Source organism: Aethalodelphis obliquidens, unplaced genomic scaffold (assembly GCF_003676395.1).
Source record: "Aethalodelphis obliquidens isolate GAN/ISIS:26980383/991018 unplaced genomic scaffold, ASM367639v1 scaffold41, whole genome shotgun sequence".
Classification (NCBI taxonomy): Eukaryota; Metazoa; Chordata; class Mammalia; order Artiodactyla; family Delphinidae; genus Aethalodelphis; species Aethalodelphis obliquidens.
The window spans coordinates 16,594,900-16,616,234 of record NW_020837985.1 but is presented as its reverse complement, the minus strand read 5'-3'; the positions used below and the strand labels follow the sequence as shown (position 1 = coordinate 16,616,234).

General features: G+C 55.0%; 1 long non-coding RNA gene across 1 annotated transcript; it reads left to right on the top strand.

Annotated features, from left to right (window-relative positions):
* Positions 1–3,932: 3,932 nt before the first annotated feature.
* On the top strand, positions 3,933–8,645 carry LOC113633784 (uncharacterized). Its single transcript, XR_003438333.1, has 3 exons — positions 3,933–5,369; positions 8,366–8,432; positions 8,477–8,645. It is a non-coding gene; the product is annotated as an uncharacterized LOC113633784 (long non-coding RNA).
* The last annotated feature ends 12,690 nt before the right edge of the window (positions 8,646–21,335 follow it).

Sequence of the window (21,335 nt, the reverse complement as noted above, 5' to 3'; positions counted from 1 at the left end):
AACAATTTTGTGTTCGTGAGAAAGCCATTCATCATTTGGAAACCACCTTTAGTAAAAAATGCACCTGGCTTCTCAGTGAGACGGGGCCATCAATCCCACCCAAGTCATGGGGCCAGCTCAGGGCTGTCAAAGGCCCAGGGAACAGACACACATATTTATTCTTATTTGAAGGCAAGTTGAGAGTCATTTGGGAAAAAAAAAAAAAAAGAGCCACTGAGAGCATTGGCTGCAGAGGGCACCTGGAAAAGCCACCTGGGAGCAGAGAGAGTGCCTTAGAAGAGTCTCCTTCAGGGCGCCCAGCCCAGGGCCCTGGTGGGAGGGGCTCTGTGGGCCCTGAATACCCACCACACTCTGGACCCTTCCCAAGCCACGTCTGTGCTCTCGCCCCTCCTGGACGCAGAGGTGCACGTGGGGAGGGAGGGAGAGGTCTGTCTCCAAGCAAGGACGGTGGCTTCTGGGAAAACGGCCCTTTTCGGGAATGAGGTCCAAGGAAAGGGGGTGGGTACAAATTATTGTCCTTGTAAGTTTGGCATCGTGGCCTGGCTCCATGGACATTTTTCTGGCCACTTTGGGGAACTAGCTTTATCCTTTGAACAGTGCGAGGTGAGGATGCCCAGGGCTCCCCAGAGCGTGGTGTTTACTGGTCTGATCCCTGGCAGACGGCTGAAGGCACCTGCATGTTCTCCCCCACTGAGGCCTCCCCACGACCTTCTGCAGAAAATCCTGCTGCCGAAGGACCACCCTGGGCTCTGGAGGAGTGGAGGCCAGGTGAGGCCAGGTGGGGAGCGGGCTGCAGGCAGGGCCACGTGTGGTGGGGCAGTCATGGGCAGACAGCTTGGCAGTTCATGGCAGTGCCAGGAAGAGGAGGAGCAGCTGGGCCAGATGCCCCCCAGAAACCTGGGGATGGACACGGTCCGAGGAGCACCCGTAAATGAGGCATCATCCCACATTGCTGATGGTCAGCGGGATAAGGCCAGGGAAGGTGGTGGTGGGTGTTGGAGACCTTGCTGGGGGCCATCTCAGTGGGGTGTGGGGACAGAAGGCTGCCTTAACGGGGATCAAAAGTGAGCCAGAGGACGGGAAGTGGACACACGTCTGGGGAGTTCTGCTTGGCAGGGGGCGGGGGGCAGAGAACTGGTGGGACACGTGCTTGTGGGGTCAGGGGAGGGCTGAGAGCCTTCAACAGAGGTTCGAACAGTCCAACCACAGCGACAGGAGGAGGCAGAGGGATGGCAGACACAGGCAGGGCACACGTGGGGCTGGGAGGGTGCGGACACTCCCTGTGCGCTGTTTCTATGTGTCGATGACATAGGAAGCAAGGCCCCCGCTGAGAGTGGGCCGAGGAGGGGTGCTGGAGGTCACAGGAGGCAAGAAGGAGGATGGCTAAGGACAGGGGGGTGGGGCTTCCCGGTGGGGCGGGGGCCCCAGCTGGCATGTGGCTGCCCGGAAGGCAGAGGGCTCGGTTTCACCAGGGTTTAAGGGGGTGAGAGGCCGCAGGCAGCCGAGTGACGCTTTGCACACTCAGCCTCACTGATGGGCTGCGACACCTAAGAGAAGGAAAACACCCGTCATTCCAAGGACTCATTCGTGACCCAATCCTGAAAGATTCAGATTCTGGATGGCGGTAACTCTGATGTCACAACTGAATACCTTGTTGTCAGACGGTTTTGGATATAAGTTATAAAGTGTTTTGTTTTTTTTTCTTCGTGGTACGCGGGCCTCCCACCGCCGCGGCCCCTCCCGCCGCGGAGCACAGGCTCCGGACGCACAGGCCCAGCGGCCACGGCCCACGGGCCCAGCCGCTCCGCGGCACGCGGGATCCCCCCGGACTGGGGCACGAACTCGCGCCCCCCGCACCGGCAGGCGGACTCCCAACCACTGCGCCACCAGGGAAGCCCTATAAAGTGTTTTTGACACCTGCCCAGTCAGTCAACTGACAACAAGGCTCTTACCCCAAATCTGGGACCACCTAGACATAGCTAACCTCGAAAATATATATCATTGGAAAATATGCATCCTTTATTTACCAAGCAAAAAAGAGGCATAATTCAGTGGAACCAAAGCTTCCTTTTCCCTGAAAACCTGTTTCTATTTTCCACGTATGACTAATTTTTAATCTCAGTGACTGAGCGGTAATGCCATTGTCACTGATGCTGACAATGGGGTTTTTAAAGAAGCATATGATAGATGTTGCCTTCACGGTATCCTTTTTTGGTTATCGTTCCGTGGCGTTCTGAATAAAATGAGTTGAGCCTCCGTGGGGCTCTAGCAAATCCAGGCGCAATTGTAGATTAGATGCCATCTTTATGCAAAGCTTCCGCAGCACACACTGGGCTGGCAGTGAGAGGCCGTCGGCACGACAGAAGGCTTCCGTCTGGCCATTATTCACCAAAGCAGGAAAACAGCCATTTACCTAACGTCCATTTGTTAAGAAGGCAGGAAAATGGCATCTTTAATAACGTCAAACAAAAGCACCAGAACTTATAAAACAACAACCAAATTGTAAAGTAAGGAGCATGTTTGTAATAGCCTCCTCTGTTTTCACCAGAGGTATGTTTTTAGGCGGTTTTCCTGTGATGGGGTTTTAGGGTCAGAGGACAGCCCCACCCATGCAACCATGCAAACTGGAACACTGGGTGTCATCCTCAACTCCTCTTGTCCCCACCTCCACCATCCTCCGCTGGCCGACCTCATTGCCGTCTCCCAGGAAAACAGGCACTGCGTCTCCCGCAGGCCTCTCTGCCCCAAGAACTGTCCTGCCCACTGAGGGTCACTCATCCCTCTAAATGCAATGGGAGCACGCTGTCTTTCCTAACCTGACAGTCCCCGCCCCCCCTCCGCCTGCACCATCACATCCACGCCCCGCCGGTCCTTCCCCAATCCCAGCCCGCGCACGCAGGTGCACGTGCACGCTCACACACCTGGGCCAAGATCTCCCGCGGGGCCCTTGACCCTGGGCTGCCCCCTCGTCGCTCCTACCCGCCCTGCCAGGGCCCAGCTCTGCACCCCCCACCTCCCGCGCCGCCTGCGACTGGGAGTTCGCGCCCCAGACCCCCAGCTGCCAGTGCCGCGCAGGAGCCCCGCCCCACGCTTGCGCCTCCTGCCTTCCCGGCGGCCCCCGCGCCGCTGAGGCGCGGCACGTGGTGGTGGCGGCGCCGCGCACGCGCGGACCTGACGGCAGGAGATGGCGCATCGGTAGACGGTGCGCTCGCTGCGGAGCCCGAGGCTTCGAGGAGCCGCAGGTGGGACTTCCGGAACGCGCGGCGGGTGGGGCCCGGAGGGGGACGTTTTCCCCAGTCTCCCCTTCTCCAGGGGGACGTTTTCCCCAGTCTCCCCTTCTCCGCACGATCCAGCGTGGCCCGCGGGGCCTCCTGTGCCTGACCAGCTCCCTAGGAAATGGGTGTGGACCGGCGCGGACGCACGCAAATCCCTCGGTGCCCCGGGCTCCAGTCCCCGCCGGAGGCCGCCCTGGAACCCGAATATCCGCCTTAGGGCCTGGGTTGCCCTCCTCGTGGAGCCGCCCGCCCCATTGCCTGAGTTCTGATCTGCCTTCTTTGTCTTTACCACCTGCTGGCGTTAATCTCGTTAACACCACGAGTTTACAGCTTTCTTTTCCTTTTCCTTTCGGTCTGATGCATCTAAAGCCATAAGTACTCAGCTGGAATTGGCAAACAGGCTATTTTCAGTGCAGTTGTTGCCTGCCTTCAAGATAGTTAATCGTGACGTTTCAAAATGTAAAGAAGATGATACATAAAACGCGGCAAAATGCTCAGGACCTGTTAACTGAAGCTGTTCTTTTTTTTTTTTTTTTTTTTTTTTGCGGTACGTGGGCCTCTCACTGTTGTGGCCTCTCCCGTTGCGGAGCACAGGCTCTGGACGCGCAGGCTCAGCGGCCATGGCTCACGGGCCTAGTTGCTCCGCGGCATGTGGGATCTTCCCGGACCGGGGCACGAACCCGTGTCACCTGCATCGGCAGGCGGACTCTCAACCACTGCGCCACCAGGGAAGCCCTGAAGCTGTTCTTGGAGACTGTTTCTGTAGTAATGAGGTCAAGAGTGACACGCATCTCCTGGTGCGCCTGTTCTATAGAGACCTTGTGAACGGTGGGCCTTTGCTCTTCTCTTAGTCGTGGGTTGATGTGAGTTAGCTGTTGACCTGTTTTAGATGTAGACTCAGCCAGTGGGACCACCAGCCACAAGCATGACAGGCCATAGAATGTCCCTGCACATGGGCCCAGGCTCACATCCTTTCCGCCTGACCTGCTCCTCACCTGGGGTCCTCTTTGATGCATCTCAGCTCTGTTTTCTCACAGTTGGAGACACGCGATTACAGGTAAAGAAGAGGCTATGGGAGATGGTCAAATGTCCGATTTGCAGCCATTCTCGGTGAAGGGTGAGGTTGCCCTCACAAGGTAACTGAATGTTTTTGGGAAGAAGTGGCCTTTGCTTAGTGGATTGTGATTTTTATTAACGAGCTGGCTCACCTCTTGAAATGCCCTAGTCTAACTGACCCCATCCCTGCACTAGTGGAAAATGGGATGGGAAGAGTGTGTGCACACAGACATGGCCCAGGTGGTGTCGAGCAAGGAGTCTGGTGTCAGGCTGGAGAGGGAGAGGGCGGGGTGATCCTATCGCTTTTCTGTGCAGTTTGTATTTCTTCAAGCCAGAGACATCCTTTCAATGTTGGCTTTACATTTCCTCCCTTGGGATTTGCATTAAAATTTGTTTTTCATTAAAGAAAGAGGGAGAATACTGACCACATGAACCTAGAAAACCTGAAGAAACAGAAAGTGAAGGAGCCAAACCAAACCATCAGGGAAGATGTGGGAGAGACCAGGTCTGAGTCTTTCATTTACTGTTAATGTCCTGTTTTTAAACTTAACGGGCTTCAGTAAGTTAAATGCTTCATTTTTTTAAATCTGTAAGCCTTTCTTAGTCTCTATGGCATTTTGATAGTTTTAAAAATGTACACTTTGTGTGTAAAGTACATTTATTTCTAATTTCGGAAGGCGCGCTGCTTTGTGTTGTGCCTGGGCCTCGGAGTCAGTTCTGGGAGGGGTGGGTTCGGTTACGCATTACTCAGAATCCTTTGAGTGGCTGCCACCCTCTGGCTGAGTTCTAAGGACCCGGAAGCTGCCGGCTGGGGGCGTCGTGGTGTCCTGGACCTAACTTGCTCACTTGCTGAGGGTCACGTTTGCTCTTCCCAGGGGCCACTTCAGGACACATTGGTGGTGGTCTCTTTAGTGTTTTAACAGAAGTTCTAACCATTACTGCAACATGGAAATGTTCTCAGTAAAACTTTCTGTCTTCTTGTGACTCGTAGCAGTGCCTGAAGGAAGAAAGTACGTTCTCCATTTCAGAAGATATCAGGTAGGGTTTGTTCTGTGTCCCTTTCGTCTGTGCAGGAGGTGAGATAGGGTGGTGAGGATGCAGCAGTGGAAGGGGCAGCGACATCACCTTCAGTCCTGAGTCCGGCCTTGGCATTGGAATTGGGACCTGCACTCCCTGTTTTTATCCAGTCTTTGCTCTCACTTGAGCAGAAGTGAAGAATCTGGTAGAACCACAGAACGATTGGTAATGGGAGCTGCTGGCTGCGCGCAGGAAATCAGTCTTTTGCGCGTTCTGTGAAGGCCTTCTGTGAAGGCCGAGGACTGGCCCCCTTCATCTGCTGTCGGTCCTCTCTTTTGTGGTTTTTATTTTATCAATAAATAAAGGATCTTGTCAGAAATAATTGTAAACTAGTTAACAATCAACGTAACCACATCTTTTTCAAAGAATAGAACCAAAAATTGTTTAAAAGGCATTAGGCATATGGTTGTCTCTGACCTTTCTTTACCTCTCCTGTTTTCTACCACTTTCTTGTCTCAGAGGACAGTATAAATAGCTCTCTTTGTCCAGTAGAACAAAGAAAAAACCTGATGGAAAAAAACCGTGGTAGGTTTTGCTTTTGGAAACTTTGGTGTTGGAAACACGTGTGGCTTGATGGTGATGGAAACACGTGTGGCTTTGCGTATCAGTTCATGGTGAAAGGGGTCCAGGCTTCAGAATCAGGCAGTTGAAGCTGTTGTTCTAAATAGTATTTCCAGTTTTGGGTGAAGCACCTGGCCTCGGAGTACAGGAGTAGTTTAATTTGATGTTTTCTCTGAGTCATGTCAAATCATGTTTATTAGTTTCCCGTAATCGGGTGGGGGGGAGTGGGGTGGGGGGAGGGTGGGCCCCTCCCTTTTCTGGCTGCCGTTTGCTCCCTCCCTCCCTCCCTGCTGGACCCCCGCCGTGAGTGGTGGATGAACTTCTGAGCAGGCCCCTGGGTATGCAGCTCACACACCATCGACGTGGGGATCGTTATGGTGAAGCGTCTCAGATGTTAAATGTTGCTGAAATTTTACAGAACTCCTTGGCCAGACAGACAGAAACGTGTGCGACCTAGGTCTAGCTTGTGGGCCTCATCGTGCGGCCCCCGTGCTGTGAACAGAGGCAGGATTTCTCCTGTGCCTGGTGTTCTGTCCCAACTCTTCTTTTTCTCTCATGGAAAATGTCAGAAATTTTGGGAAACTTTCCTTTTGTGTTTGTTTTTGTTGTGATAACATTCATATAATGTAAAATTCATCATTTTAACCATTTCAGAGTGTACAATTCCTTGGTACTAAGGACATTCAAATCTTGGGCAGCTATCAGCACGATCTAATTCCAGAATTTTTTCATCACCTCAAAGGGAAACCCCATACCCCTCATTTCCCTCTTCCCCCAGCCCCTGACGACCTCTCATCAGCCTTTTATTTGTACGAATTGGCCTGTCCTGGGTATGTTGTACAAGTGGGTCACACAATATTTGTCCTTTTGTGTCCGGCTTCTTTCACTTAACATATTTTCAAGATTCATCCACATTGTAGCACGTATCAGCACTTCATTTTTATTTATGTAAAAAATTATTTATTTATTTTTGGCTGTGTTGGGTCTCCGTTGCTGCGTGCAGCCTTTCTCTGGTTGTGGCGAGCGGGGGCTGCTCTTTGTAGCAGTGAGTGGACTTCTCATTGCGGTGGCTTCTCTTGTTGCAGAGCACGGGCTCTAGGTGCGCAGGCTTCAGTAGTTGCGGCATGCGGGCTCAGTAGCTGTGGCTCGCGGGCTCTAGAGCGCAGGCTCGGTAGTTGTGGCGCACGGGCTTTGTTGCTCCACTGCACGTGGGATCTTCCCGGACCAGGGCTTGAACCTGTGTCCCCTGCATCGACAGGCGGATTCTTAACCAGTGCGCCACCAGGGAAGCCACAGCACTTCATTTTTATGGCTGAAAATATTTTACTGTTTGAGTGTAGCACCTTTTGCTTATCCGTTCATCTGTTGATGGACATTTTGGGTTGTTTCCACCTTTGGGCTCCTGTCAGTATTGCTGCTGTGAACATTCCCTCACAGTATTTGTGTGAACACCTAGGAGTGGAGCTGCTGTGTCTCGTGGTAGCTGTGTGCCGCGCTCCGGCACTGCCACACTGTTTCCCGGGGCGGCTCCACAATTTCACATTCCCACCTGCAGCGTACGAGGAGCTTGAGTTCGCCACACGCCTGCCAGCACTTGTTATTGTCCATCTTTTCGCTGTAGCCGTCCTAGTGGGTGTGAAGTTGGTCAGTCGCCTGGTCGCGGGCCTCCCTTGCCCTCCGTAAGCCAGTGCCTGGCCCCCCAGGGCCTGTCCCCATGGTGGTGTTTGGGTGGCGGCTGCAGGGGCTGCCCCGCGCTCCTGCTCGGGCCTGTTGTGTCTGATCTCTGTGTTTAGTTTGGGTTTTGTTTCTGAATGTGTTTCTCGCAATTACTGCTTCTTCAAGGCTACTCTTGAAGGACCGTTTTTCTAAATTGATGATTTCCTGGCAGTCGTAGTTTTTTTTTCTTTAATTTTTAATTTTTTTGGCTGCGCAGCACGCGGGATCCTAGGTCCCCAAGCAGGGATGGAGCCCGCGTCCCCTGCATTGGAAGCGTGGAGCCTTAACCATGGACCACCAGGGAAGTCCCATGGCAGTCACAGTATTGACAGGGGCCGGGGGTGGGCAGAGGTGGACCTGGTGGGTGACAGGGCTGGCTGTGCCATCCGCTCTTTCTGCAGCCCCCGCGGGTCTCCTGTCGGCAGGACGTGTGCCAGGGGTGCTTTTGCAGCTGCCAGCAGCTCCTTAGTGTCAGACTGGAGTTGCGCTCATTCGCCCCCGCCCGCAGATGTCCTGTGAATATGCTCATGTTCACCAAACATGTTGTGAAAAATAGAGAGTCCACTGGAAAGACTGGAGACTCTGTAGTCTGTAATGTAGGTTATTTATCTGTTTTCAGAATGGTGGGCTTCCTAAGTGAGCAGCAGATTTATGCATTTACGTATGGTTTTGTGTTCCAGATCTGCACAGGCCGCCAAGCCTGTGAAGACGCGTAACAGTGCAAAGCTTTGCAAGAAACAAGGCCAGGTGACGTCTTCAGGAGTGATTCTCGTGAGCAGCTACAAGGCCAGGTGACGTCTTCAGGGGTGATTCTCGTGGGCAGCTTTCTAGGCGCGCATGCTTGCGTGTTTGTTCTTGCAAGTGTAAGAAGACAGTGAATGGGGATTTCCCTGGCAGTCCAGTGGTTAAGACTCCATGCTTCCACTGCAGGGGGCATGAGTTCCATCCCTGGTACCGTGCGGCGTGGGCAAAAAAAAAGACAACGAATGACTTTACTGTCTGACTTGTCTGACTTTCTTTCTTTTTTAAAAAAGATATTTATTTTTTTAATTTTTTATGGCTGTGTCAGGTCTTAGTTGTGGCATGCGGGATCTTTTGCTGCAGTGCACGGGCTTCTCTCTAGTTGTGGCATGTGGGATCCAGAGCACGTGGACTCTGTAGTTTATGGCACACGGGCTCTAGTTGAAGCGCATGAGCTCAGTAGTTGTGGCACGTGGCATTAGTTGCCCCGTGGCATGTGGGATCTGAGTTCCCCGACCAGGGATTGAACCCGTGTCCTGTGCATTGGACAGTGGATTCTTTACCACTGGACCACCAGGCAGATCCCCTGTCTGACTTCCTAATAGGAATGTATTGTGAAATGAGTCTGTGGAGCCTGGGTGGGGGAAGTGGCATTGGAATAGCTGCTCCTCCTGTGCCCTTTCCCAGTGGGGTTTGTGCCTGGGGGCAGTGCACTGCCCTGGGTTCCACTTCTGACAAGGGCCAGGAGGGCTGAGACACAGAAGCTATTTTCTGAAGCTCCTTTGGAGGCAGTAGAGGCGCACAGTCTGGATGTGTTGCTCCTCTGATGGAAGCCTCTGTGGGGAAGGGCAGGGCAGGATGTGGTGAGTAAGGCAGTCACTGGGGTCTGCGACCTGGGTGGGTGCTGCCTGTGGGGTGTGGCCCACTCACAGTGTGCTCTCTCTCCTGCACAAGGTTCCGAGGCTGCAAGGCCCTGGGGATGAGAGGAAGATGGCCCTTGGTGATCTCCAGGTGTCCTCTGAGGATGGGGCACTGCAGGCTGTGCCCAGCGGCCAGGATGGTGGGAAGGCTGTGTGGCCCAGCACCCTGGGAGAGGGAGACAAGGAGCAAGTGGACGCAAGCCAGGGAAAGGATGGGGTGAAAGTGAAAAGCAAACAGAAAAAAAAAAGGAGAACATACCGGAAGAGCAAAGGCGGGAAGGGCTTAAGGAGAAAGGTGCTGGGAGACAGACCAAGGCTTCGAAGCTGGAGGAGGGCAGCGGGGACTGGAGGGGTGCATGTGGCCACAGCAGGAGGGTGCCTGCGGAGAGGGGGCGCAGGCCTAGCGGGGAGGCGGTGCATGGAGGCGATGGGGACGCGGGAGCCGAGAGCCGCAGGGAAGACGCGCAGGCGGGGGGGGGGGGGGGGGGGGGGCGGCGGGGGGGGGGGGGGCGTCGACCTCGGGGGGCGGGGGGGGGGGGGGGGGGGGGGGGGGGGGGGGGGGGAACGTCCACGACGGGCAGCTAGCCTACACCGAAAAGGTGGGAGAGTTGGTGGGGAGGAAGCAGCTACAAGGGAATGTCGAGGAAGGGAAAGACATGTGGGCTGGAGAAACTAAGAAGAAAATGAAAAATGTGGTGCTGGTAACGAGTCCGCATCAGAGACTGTGGTTTCCAGAAAAGTCAAAAAAAGGAAGAAGGACAGCGTGGGCGGAGCAGGGGCTCCGGAAGCAAAGGAACAGAGACAAGGGGATGGGGAGCTGGCGGGGGATGGGCGGGCGGAGAGGGCCATCAGGTGTGGACTGGGCCGCCCCGGGAAGGATGTACGGTGGGAGAAGCGACAGAGAGAGGAGATAAGTCGGTGTGGCCTGGAGCAGGGCAGAGGCCAAGAGGAGGAGCCGGTCGGTGCAACGTCCAGAGGGAGAGACAGGAAAAGGGACCACGAGGCCACCAAAGGGCTGGAGGAGGAGGGAGAAGGCAGGTGGAGATGGTAAGCCCGCGCCGGCCCCGCCCTCGCCCTGGCCCCGCCCCCACTGCCCATCACCACCCCCTGCAGGCCGTGCCCCGCCCCTCACCCGGTCACCACCCCTGTAGCCCCGCCCCGGGCTCACGGCCCGCCTCCGCCCCACCCCCACCCGCGGTCTCTTTCACGCCCACGTGTGGGCATAAAGAGAAGGTGGCTGTAAGTGCTGGCTTTTGCTGCGGCTGTGGGCCTGTCGGGGAGGCGTGGTGGGTAACGCCAAAATATTGTAGGGCAGGGGCAGCTTTGAAATGTAGGTGTTACCGGGTGCTAGTGAGAACCAGCGTCTGTGATGCACTTGGCTCTGTGTCTCCATTGCTTTTGGCCAGTCCTTGGCGAGGTAGGTGCTGTTATCTCCACTTACCAGGTTAGGAAACTGAGGTACAGAGAGGTTAAGCAACTTGGCCGTGTCACAGGGACACTAAGCAGAGGAGCACACATTGGACACCGCCGTCTTAACCACTCCTCCTGGGCCGTCTAGCCTGCAGCCACCAGCCGCGTGTGGCTGTGAGCTCCTGAGATGTGGCTGGTCCCGGTGGGGACATGCTGTGGGTGTAGAGTTCATGCTGACTTCAAATAGTAGGAAAAAGAATGTGAACTCATTTTTTTATATTGATCACACATTGTAGTGACAATATTTTAGATATTTTGGTTGAAATTAAGTATATTGCAAAAAATCAAATCGGTTTAAAATTCACTTGTGGCTTGTGTCACATTTCTGCTGGTCAGTGCTGTTTCACACCTTGTGAAGGGGGCAGCAGAGACCACAGGTGGGGCTGCCAGCTTTGGGATCAGAATGGTCTTTATTGGTATCAGATCCTGCTTTCAGCAACGATATGATTCTGGGGAAATTAGATTTTCTGAGCCTCTTTTTTCTTGTATGTGAAATGGGGTACTCTTTGTGGAGTTGCTAGTATGAGGAGACATGTGAAGGCTTATGAAGTGGGTGGGTGTGAAGTGGCCTCTCATGGTGGGTTTGATTTGGATTTCCCGGATGGGTAAGGATGTTGAGCATCTTTTGTGCTTATTGACCGTTTGTATATCTTTGGAGAAATGTCTGATCAGTTTCTTTGTCTATTTTTTTTTTTTAGTTGGGTTATTTGTCTTTTTATTGTTGAGATGTAAGTGTTCTTTATATATTCTGAACACTAGATTCACCAGATACATGATTTGCAAACATTTTTTCCCTTCCTGTGGATTGCCTTCTCATTTTCTTGATGGTGTCCTTTAAAGCACAAAAGGTTTGAAATTTTGATGAGTCCACTTTAGCTGTTTTATTTTTCCTTGTACTTTAAAAAAAAAATTGTTTTATTTTTGGCTGCGTTCAGTCCTTGTTGCTGTGTGTGGGCTTTCTCTAGGTATGGCGAACGGGGTCTACTCTTCGTTGTGGTGTGCTGGCTTCTCATTGCAGTGGCTTCTGTTGTTGCAGAGCGTGGGCTCTAGGCTCACGGGCTTCAGTAGTTGCGGCATGTGGGCTCAGTAGTTGTGGCATGTGGGCTCAGTAGTTGTGGCACATAGGCTTAGTTGCTCTGCAGCATGTGGGATCTTCCCAGACCAGGGATCAAACCCGTGTCCCTTGCATTGGCAGGCGGATCCTTAACCGCTGCGCCACCAGGGAAGTCCCTGTTAAATCAGAATGTGAGTCCTCTAACCTTGTTTTTCTCTTTCAGGATTGTTTTGGTTATTCTGGATAGCTTGTATTTCCATGTGAATTTTAGGATTGTTGTCAGTTTCTGCAAAGAAGCCAACCTTTTGATGGGGATTAGGTTTTTCTGTGGATCACTTTGGGGAATATTGCCATCTTAGCAAAATGAGTCTTCCAATCCATGAATATGGGATGACTTTCCATTTACTTAGAGCTTCTTTAATTTCTTTCGGCACGTTTTGTAGTTTAAAGTTTACAAATACTTTACTTTTTTGGTTAAGTTCACTCCCAGCTATTTTCGTTTTTTGGTGCTGCTGTAAATGCAGTTGTTCTGTGCTTTCCTCAGGTAACTCACTGCAGGTGGAAGGGAAGAAAAGCAATTTTTGTATATTGATCCTGTACCCTGCGACTTCGCTGAATTAATTTATCAGCCCGAATAATTTATCAGCCCTAATAATTTATCAGCCCTAATAATTTATCAGCCCTAATAATTTATCAGCCCTAATAATTTTTTGTTGTTGTTGTAGAATCTGGTGGGTTTTCTATACACAAGATCCTGCCATCTGCAAATAAAGACAGTTTACTTCTTCCTCTCAAATTTGGATGCCTTTTACGTCGCTTTCTTGCTCGTGTGCTCTGGCTAGAACCTGGTGTGGGGACAGGGCGCCCGCTTGTGGGCTGGTGCCTGGCTGCTGGGTTGGTACGGGATGCCGCGTGGCCGGTGTCCAGGGCAGAGTGGAGCTCCCCTGGCCTGCGGGGACGGGTCAGGGATGCGCAGGTCCCCAGGCCGAGCCATCCCCACGGGGCCACCCGCACGGTCAGGCCCCTGCCCAGTCTCTGCTCCCACGGTCAGGGCCCTGCCCAGTCTCTGCGTCTGCTCCTCGGCAGAGTCGGTTTTGAAGCGCCTGTCCAGCTCTGCGTGTCCCCCCGTTGTGTGCGGGAACCCTCTTCCTGCCACTCCCACCCCCAGCGGGGGCTCCTGGACATGGGCCCAGGGGGGATCTGGGGAGGCCTCCTCTCTGCCTCTGTTGGGAGGCCCTTGGACTAGGTGCGGACCCTGAGTCCTGTCCTGTGAGGTCCTTCCTCGGGGCGGCAGCGGCTGTTGTCCTGTGGCTGCCGCTGCGTAACAGACTCCTGTTTTCTAGCTGAAGACAGCGTAGCCGCTAAGATTCTGTCTTACAACCGAGCAAATCGGGCCATTGCCGTTCTCTGCAACCATCAGCGGGCAACTCCCAAGACCTTCGAGAAGTCGATGCAGACGCTTCGGTCAAAGGCGCGCGGCGGGCACGGCGGGAGGGCCTCTGGGGTGACTGCGTGGCTCCCCTCCTCTTCCCTCCCTGGGAGCGCACGGCCCTCGGAGGGGCTTGGGCACATCAGGGCTGCCCGGGGCCAGGTGCTGGCCAGGAGGGAGAACCGGCTAAGGGAGGGCCAGAGGCCATCCTGCACGGCCTTCTGGTGTGGAAGGGCCTCTAGCCCAGGAGGGAGGTCAGCGGAGCAAGGGGGCCGGGTCTGGCTGGAGCAGGTGGTATGTCTGGGGCCGCTTGGCCTCACCCTGTCCCCTGGCCACAGAGTGACCAGTCAGGACCAGCGCTCCAGCACCCTGAATGGGCAGAACCCAGGGGACCTGGTCAGCTGGGCCCTTTCAGGGCATAGGGCCTGCAGGCTGTGGACGGTGGTCCCTGGGGCTGGACCAGGGTAGGCAGGAGCAGCCCTGACTGGGCCCCTCTTCTTTGCAGATTGAGGTGAAGAAGAAGCAGGTGGCCGAGGCCAAGGCAGAGCTGAAGGAGGCAAGGGCCGAGCACAAATGCAGAGGGGACGGCAGGTCCAAGAGGCAGGTGTCCGGAGGCCCCGGCCCGTCCAAGTCGTGGGGTTGGCAGTGAGCCTGCTTTTGTCTTCACCAGTTCTCTGGTTTTCTTTTCAATCGTATTTTCTGATTCAAAAGATACAAACTATATTTGCGCCAAAACGTGAAGCAGGGCAGAAGTGCAGGAGGAGAAGCGCCTGTCCTCGGGCCCCTGAGCTCCGGGCCACGCGGTTCTCCTTCAGAGGCTCTCGGCTCTGGGCTGCGGGCGAGCGGTTCCGGCTCGTTCACAGAGCTGCGCAGCCATTTTAGAGCGTTTCCATCGCTGCAAACAAACCCTCTCCCCTCCCCCAGCCCCTGGACATTCGCACAAATGGAATCCCACCATCTGTGGACCTTGTCTGGCTTTTTTCGTTCAGCGTAATGTTGCTGAGGTCCACCCGCGTTGCAGCCCGTCAGTGCTTCAGTCGCCGAATATTCCGTGTTTTGCCGTCCCTGTGTCTGGACGTTGGGTGTTCCCGCGGTGTGGCTTTCGTCGTGGAATTGTCGGGTTACTCCGTAGCGCCGCGGTTTAGCGTTTTACGGAAGCGCGCTCGCGCTCGCACCGGCCGCGCTGGGCCGGCCTCCCCGCAGCCTGGCTGCCCCCGTTCTCGTCTGCCCTCGCTTTGGTTACAGTCCGGCGGATGTGGGTTTGCTTCGCGCTTCGCCGCTGGCTGACGACGTGTGAGGCTCTGTTCTCTGCTTACCGGGCGTTTGTGTGTGGTCTTTGGAGAAATGTCTGTTCAGTCCTTTTTCCGTTTTTCAGTTGAGTTCTTTGGTTTTTTTTTTACTGTTGAGTTATAAGAGCTCATTATTCACTCCAGATACGAGTCCCTTTTCAAATATATGATTTTTTTTTTTTTTGGCCGCGCCACGTGGCATGCGGAACTTCCCCAACCAGGGATTGAACCTGCGCCCCCTGCAGTGGAAGCGTGGAGTCCCAACCACTGGACCACCAGGAAAGTCCTCAAATACATGATTTGAAAAGGCTCTCTCCCATTCTGTGTGTTGTCTTTTTACTTTCTTGGTCGCGTGCTTTGAAGCACAAAAATCTTGATAAGTCTAGTTTCCGTTGCTTATTCTTTAGGTATCGTGTCTAACAAGGCTTTGCCTGAGCCGAGGTCATAAAGATGCATTTCTAGGTTTTCTTGTAAGAGTTTTATAGTTTCAATGTTTGCATTTAGGTAGTTGATCCATTTGGAGTTATTTTTTGTACATGGTGTGAGGTAAGGATTCCACTTCCTTTTTTCTCACGTGGACCCGGTTTTCCCAGCTCCACTCCCACCAGCTGAATGGTCTTGACACCTTGTGGAAGATCAGCTGACGGCAGGTGTTTCTGGGCTCCGTTCTGTTCACGTTCATCTGTCTGTCTGTCTTCCTGCCAGTACCACTCAGTCTTGATTCCTGTAAGTTTGAAATCAGGAAGTGTGAGCTCCGGTTTGGTTTTCTCATTAAAGATTGTTTGGCTATTCAGGGTCCCTTGAAAATCCAGGTGAATTTGAGGGTTGGCTGGGCACTTTCTGCAGGGAAGTCAGCCTGGGTTTTGATTGGGGTGCAGAGCCGCTGGAGGTCCGTTTGGGAAGTACCGCCTTCTACGCAAGGCCAAGCCTTCCAGCCTGTGAGCGCTGGGATGTCTCTTTAGATGCATCGTTCTTCTTTCATTTCGTTTAGCAAAGTTTTGGAGGACAAGTTTTGCACTTTGGGGGGTTAAGTTTATTTGAAAGTGTTTTATTTTCGTTGCTGTTGTAAATGGAATTGTTCTCTTCATTTCACTTTTGGGTGGTTCACTGCTGGCTTTGTTGCATGTCCCCGAGCCCACCCACAGGTTCAGTGATTCACCAGGAGGACTTCCAGGACTTGGCACTGAGCTGAGATCCCTCACAGTGTCAGGACACACGGACGGTTCTCAGGCCCGCGGGCCGCTGCACACGACCCATTCCCACTCCCTGGGCTCAGAGCCGGCACTTCCGCCCTCCTCCCCAGGGACCAGGATCTCAGGAGTGTCCCCCTTGTTGTTACAAAATCATGTTCGTGGTCAGTCATCATAACTTTGCATTGCTTTCTTTCCCAGACCTTTCATCTGGGTTCTGTGCACAAGGGGCAGAAGTGTTGCCACAGAGAAACGTTTGTATGCATCTGGGCCAGAAAGACACACCACATCCAGGCGCTGGCGGGACGGACGCTGGATTTTTCACAGAGGTTCTCATGTTCATGTAACGTCTACGTGTGTACGGCTGTATCCTCCTGCTGATCCAGTGAGCAGCGGAGACAAGATGGGCTGCATCTGGGGGTCCACCTGCCCCACTGGGCTGAGTGCCGGGGCAGCCCCCTCCCCTGCTACGAGCTCCCCTTACCTGGAGAGTCTCAGGTGGAGCGCCGAGGCATCCCTGGGGCGGCTGTCCCTGGGATGTGCCCCCCCGCCCCCCGCTGGCACACATGCAGGATCACAGCCTGGGCCGTGGGCAGTCTCTGCATCAGAGACACACGGCCCGGCACCCTTGATTTCTGACTGCCCCGCCAGAAAAACGGGCCTTTTCCTGGGGGCATCTGCAGGTGGCCCCAAGGTCCAGCCAGCAGCTATGTCTGCATGGTTAGGGTCCCACGAAGGGATGTCCTAAATCTGCCAAAACCCTGGGGTCTGAGGTCCAGTCCTGGAGCCTCCGTCCCACTCGCTCTCCTGCTGCAGACGGTGCTGGGTTTCTGCCTAGAGTCAGGCCCAGGCAGCAAGACCCGAGATTCCCAGCAGACCGGTCGCTTTGCTGCAGCAGCAAAGTGGAGACGCCGCAAGTCCAAGTCACAAGGCTTCCCTGAGCCCTCAGTCGCTTGTCCATCCGGAGGTTAGAAGTTGATCTGCTCCAAAGGGCACGCATCAGGCCAGGTCACCAGCCTGGGTCCCATCTCACGAGAGCTCGTTAGAAATCCACCAGCTCTCCAGACTCCAGGACGTGTCTCCCTCTCGGGAGAACCCCCTTCCTCACGTGGACTCCTTCCCCAGAGATGTCAATAGGCAACTCAGAGTAAGAAACCATCGTTTATGGAGATGTGTTTGCTGCACTCAGAGTTTGGATTCTAACCCTCCCACAGGCTGCAGAGCACGGCTGTTGAGTCCCCTTGACACTTTTCCTGCGCATCCTTTCTGATTGGGACGATTCCTCTGGCATTTATGAAGTTACACGGATTTTCCTTCTTCTTTTGGCCGTGCCGTGCGGTGTGTGGGATCTTAGTTCCCCGACCAGTGGAAGTGCGGAGTCTTAACCACTGGACCGCCAGGGAAGTTCCAGCCATTTTACATTTTGTGTCAGCTTTTTACTCTGCGTCCAGCTGCGGTAGCCACAAAATACAGAGCCATTGCAAGCACTGTACTGTTTTTCTTTTTCTTTCTTTTTAATATTAATTAATTTGTTTAGGCTGCTCCGGGTCTTAGTTGTGGTGCGCGGGATCTTCACTGCGGCACGCAGACTCTTAGCTGCGGCACGCATGTGGGATCTAGTTCCCTGACCAGGGATGGAACCGGGCCCCCTGCAATTGGGAGCACAGAGTCTTACGCACTGGACAACTAGGGAAGTCCCTGTCCTGCTTTTTCTTACTGCTAATTTTTTCAAATCCCTAGCAGGTAAACCTTTACAGGGTTTTAACGTTACAGCTGCCTGGGAAGATCCTAGCTGGAATGGGGGTTGGGGAGGGAGAGGGGAGAGCAGCAGTCTTTTCTAAAACTTTGTTCCAGGCTTTTCTGCTTGGAGGGGAGAGCCGTGTAAACTTCTAACAGTTTTGGCCGATCCAGAGCTCAGTTTTGGGAATCTTTGGGTCCTTTCTCCCACCTGGAGAACAGAAGCCCAGGCATCACCTGGGCTGTATTTTCGCCCCTCACTTCAGCCGTGGTGGTCAAAAGCAGCCTGAGGATCTGAGCCCAGTCAGCTGGGGTTGGACCTGTCATCTCCAGGCTCGCCTTCTCACAGCAGGCAGCAGCTCTCCTGCTGTTGCACACTGGGTGAGACTCTGGGCCACTCAGGGGCCAAGGGCGTGTCCTGCCCCAGCCCTTCGTCCTTCCTTTCCAGAACAGAGCTCGTGCCGTGTTTCACGGGTCAGAGTGCCAGCGAGTCCCACTTTCCCGCTGACTCCCCAGACCACCTGTAGGTTCAGTGATTCCGTAGGACTCACAGGACCCTGCACGGTCACGGCTGTGACTTCGTACAGTGAAAGGTCCCGTGGGCACCCTCTGCCTGGCACATCCCGACCTTCCAGACTCCGGAGGAAAGCAGTTCAGCGACCTGTACTGTCGGTACACAGCTTCGGGCTCCGTGAGCCTCTCTCTCCTTACTGGTTAGGGAGGCGGGCGCCCTCCCGACATCCAGCCTCGTAGGCAGGCCTTTCTCTCCAGGGTTGGTCGGGCCTGCTGTGTTGACTCGTCCTCTGCAGACCACACAGAAGTAGAGTTGATGCGTGTGGGCTGGCCTCACACCCTGCACCCCACTGAACTCACCTGTTAGCCTTAGCAGTTGCTTGGCGGATCCCTTCGGGTTTGAGATCACGTCGTCCTCAAGCAGACAGTTCGCATCTTCCTTTCCAGCCCGGACGCCTTTTACTTCTTCGTCTGCCTGGTGCTCTGGCTGGAACCTCCAGCGCAGGTTGAGGACAGGTGGTGTGTGTGGCCCCCTCGTCTTGTTGCCACCTGACGGGCCGAGCTCGACTGCTGAGGAGGACGTCAGCTGTGGGTTTTCTTAGGTGCTTTTATCAAGGTGAGGACGTGCCCTTCTGTTGCTTTTGTCGAGGTTTTTTTTTTTCCTGGAAGGTGCTGGATTTTGTCCGATGATTTTTCTGTATCTGTTGAGACGATGCAGTGTTGCACTAGTTGGATTTCGGGTGTCACGTTCTTGCATCCCAGGGATAAATCCTGTTCGCTCGTGGTGCAGAATCTCTTTTATGCATCCTGGATTAGGCTTGCTGTTGTCGTGACGAGGATTTTTGCTTCTGTATTTACACTGGATAATGGTGTGTGGCTTTCCAGTGACGTCTTTGGTTCAGTGTCAGGGTGACGCTGGTCTTGGAGGGACATGGGAAGCGGTCTCTCCTCTTCTGTTTTGTGAAAGTTTGTGAAGAGTTGGAGTTAATTCTTCTTTAACCATTTGGTAGAATTCACCAGTGAACGCCTCTGGGCTTGGGCTGTTCTTTGTGGGAAGTTTTAAAATTGCTGAGTGATCGCTTTGCCTGTGTTCCCTGTCGCGTCAGCACTGGTGGCATGTCTCCCGGGAGCTGGTCTGCCCCACCAGGACACGGTCGTCTGTGGTTTCCCTCATCTTCCTGGTTTCTGGCGGGGTGCCCCCTTTTATTCGCGGCTGCTGTGGCTGTGAAAGCATGAAAGATTCCTCAGGTGCAGGCAGGTGCTTCTTAGTCGTGGGGTGAGTGTGTGAGAAAGTCCGGCCATTAGACCGAAGGGCATTCGTGTTCAGAGGCAGCTGCTGGGAAGGGAAGCCTCCTGTGCCTTCCGGGAGGACTCGCGTGCACCCCCCGCCCCTCCGCTCTTGGTGGCACCAGCAGCCGCCTGCCGTTTGCCGCTGGCGCCCTGGCGTTCGGTTGGTGCCCTGGTGGCCACTGCAGAGCGGTGCCTGTGGCTGCGGCCCACCCTTGTGCACAGCCTGGGGAGAGACCCGGTCTCACACGCTCCGCTGTAGTGTCTGTCGGGGCCGCTCAGCCTCTGAGAGCGGCGTTTCCTCCACCCGCGGTCCTTCCACACGTGTCCAGGTGGGTTCGGAGCCGGAGTTCCCGGAACAAGGACTGGGGTCGAAGTTCACGTGCACGTGGATGTCGTGGCTGTGCCTGTCCCGTGTCCTCTGCAGGGTGCCCTGTCTGGCGTCTCGGGACGGGCGTGTGGAGGGTGAAAGGAGGCTCCTGCCTTGATAAATCCGCTTTTCTCTAAGGCAGTAGGGTCAGGACTGAGCATCTTTCACAGGTGTGGAAAGGCTTTTGTATCTGATTCTGTCCTTTGCCCGCTTTGTTTGCTTGTGGCCTTCGGGCGCTTCCTGTGAGGTCAGGTCTGGGTGGATGGTGCCTGCTTCGTGCCCAGGGGGTTCCAGCCTCCGGGGGCTCCCCCGTCACTGGGCTCGCCTGGCCTGAGTGGGGCTGGGGGGTACCAGCACGGGGGCTTGTGCCCCTCCTTCTCTCCAGCTTCCTGGAGAAGAGGGGACGGCTGCTGGAGAGACTGCAGGAGCAGCTCGGGAGGCTGAGCATGCAGGCCACAGACGAGGAGGAGAGCAAGCAAGTGGCCCTGGGCACGTCCAAGCTCAACTACCTGGACCGCCGGATCAGTGTCTCCTGGTGCGTGGGCCCAGGCCGCTGCGCCCACTCGTGGCCTCGAGGAGGGGACTGGACCCCTGAGTGGCCCCAGTTCAGTCCCCTGGGCCCTGTGGTCAGCACAGGTCCTTCCTGTGATGGGACCCGACTGGCTGGTGTGTTTAATGCTGAGTCCTGGGTCACTGGTCCTCTCTGCCCGAGAGCTCTGGGGCAGTGGAAGGCTGGGGTGGGATCCCAAGCCGCATACCAGCCACAGAGAGCCCAGCCTGCCCACTGAGGGTGGGGTGACTGGGTCGCCTGTGTGCCCTGTAAGCGTCCCCTGAGCACCCCGCTCGGAGGACAGCTGGGCTGCACTGGGGGACACGGCCTCCTCCCTGCTGCCCTGGGCTGGTGGCCGTGCTGTGGGTGCTGTGCCCAGGAGGAGCAGGTTGGGTAGCCTGGTGTCCTGACCTCTGTCCCGCTCCTCCCAAGAACCCCGGTCTCCTCTTGGCAGGTGTAAGAGGTTTGGGGTGCCCGTGGAGAAGATCTACAAGACACAGAGGGAGAAGTTCGCCTGGGCTCTCGACATGGCAGGCGAAGACTTTGAATTCTAAATGAGCGTCTCTGTGCCTCGTCGGAACTTATTTTTTTTCACCATTAAAGCGGATTGGGGAATTTTGTACAAAGTAGTGTCATCACACAGAAGGTGGCTGATGCCCGGCCGGGTGCTTTCAAGTGTCCCCTCCCCCATCAGGTGTCCCCTGGCCTGGCTGGGAGCTGGTGTGGCAGCGTGCCTGGTCCCAGGCCGTGACTTGGGGAGGGCCCGACTGTCCCGTAGAGGCCTATGCCTCCCCACTCCCAAACTCTGCCCCAGCACCGGGCAGGGACCCCGAGACACGCTGCACCTGTTACCTCAACAGATGGGACGGCGGGGCCCTGAGTGCCCATTGAGCCTGTCTCTCTCTGGTGGGTGGGTGGAATCCACGTGTCCCGAGAGAGCAGCTGGCAGCACGTGGGGCTGTCCTGAGTTCCAGGCCAGCAGGAGCTGGGGTGTCTGTGCCCTCAGGCCACCTGGTGCGGTGCACAGGCCCTCAGGGGCTGGTTTCGGAGTCACAGGGAAAGATCTCGGGTGGGTGTGTGGCACTCAGTGGCCAGGGACA